The following is a 1,497-nucleotide window of genomic DNA, read 5'->3' as shown; positions in this document are numbered from 1 at the left end:
AGTCTAGAAATTGAAGTTTCATGTAATGGAATTGGTAATTTATATTGGGAATGAAAGGTTCTTCCACCGAGAAATAAATTTGGAGCAATTCCTGTAGACGCTGTGGGTAAAACAGTACCACCACGACCTCTAATATAATGTATTAAAATTTTATAAAGATACATTTTTCCACTACCACCTGGACCATCGAAGAAAAAGCATTTGGGGCGTACAGTTGATTGCTGAAGTTACTCTTTCTGCAGTGCCAAAGTCCTGTGTCATCCCCCACACTAATCCCTCCTATGGCTGCCTTACCCAGACCACAGGCCTCCTGGCCAGGGCTCTGCCCTCTACTCAGCCTCACCTCCCTGCTCATCCAAGATCGACTCCACCCCCAATAACCCCCTGTTGGTCCCTTATCCTATGTCATTCTCACTCACCCTCTCACAATCCAGGATTTGAACCAGACCCCCGGTGCAGGCATGCGGAGAGGCGTCCACCATGGCCCTGCCCCCATTGCGGACCCCCTGCTGTTCTATCGTCCGTCCGGTCATTTCGGCTCGATGGCCTCTAGTTTTTTATATATTAGGATGTCAGCAGTCATTCACATAGTATGGAAATGAACTCTTGTATATCATGATGGTTGTGTGGTAGATCAAAAATATTTTGTAACTAATAATGGAGTTTACAACTGATTCCTTTCAAATTAAAAAATATTAAAATTAGACCAGATTAGAGTTTATGCTTATACTAATGTCACACCAATTTGCTTGCATTCTAATATGACTTTGTGAGGAAGAGTTTGGTACAGATTTCCTGAGTTTATATGAAAATTTTACATTTATCTTTATTTTGGAAGAATATTTTCACTGAATATAGATCCCCCATCTCCGTTTTTTGGTCTTTCGTTACTTTATTGTGATTCCATCATCTCTTGTCATGTATTGTTTCTAATGAGCATTTAACCATCATTTTTATCTGGCCAATGTTTTCTCTGGCTTCTTTATGATTTTACCTTTTAAATCCATAAAATAAAATCTTAAAGAAAACACAGGCTTTAAGGTTGCTAGGAAGTAATACATTTACTATTTTTTCCTTTACATTTGAAACCTCTTATTTAGAGTGGACTGGTGGTAGTTGTCAGTTAATTTAAAAAGTAATATTAAAGCAAGAAATCATTTTTTTAGCCTGGCCTGTGAGGCTCAGTGTTGCGCATCAACCTATGAACTTCTGTTCGTCCTTGACAAGTGCCCATGTGTTATTTTAAAAATATGTCAGTGTTGGTAGGATTTTCTTACATAGGAATTAAGCAAAAACAAACAAAAATATAGTCACAGAAAACAGTGTGGTGATTACCAAAGGGAAAGGGGGGTGAAGGGAAGTAACAGAGGGTAAAAGGGGTGCCCAGCTAGTGTTGCTCAGTGGTTGAGCATCAACCATGAACAGTTTGATTCCCAGTTAGGGCACATGTCCGGATTGCAGGCTCTTTCAGGGTGAGAGGGTGTGCAGAAGCAGCCA

General features: G+C 40.0%; 1 protein-coding gene across 1 annotated transcript in view; it reads left to right on the top strand.

Moving 5' to 3' along the window:
* MRPS9 (mitochondrial ribosomal protein S9) overlaps nucleotides 1-1,497 on the top strand; it is a 67,022-nt gene that overhangs the window by 36,077 nt on the left and 29,448 nt on the right. The gene's annotated exons all lie outside the window — the stretch shown is intronic.

The sequence above is a fragment of the Myotis brandtii genome, unplaced genomic scaffold (assembly GCF_000412655.1).
Source record: "Myotis brandtii unplaced genomic scaffold, ASM41265v1 scaffold263, whole genome shotgun sequence".
NCBI lineage: Eukaryota > Metazoa > Chordata > Mammalia > Chiroptera > Vespertilionidae > Myotis > Myotis brandtii.
This window is presented reverse-complemented; position numbering and strand designations above follow the sequence as displayed.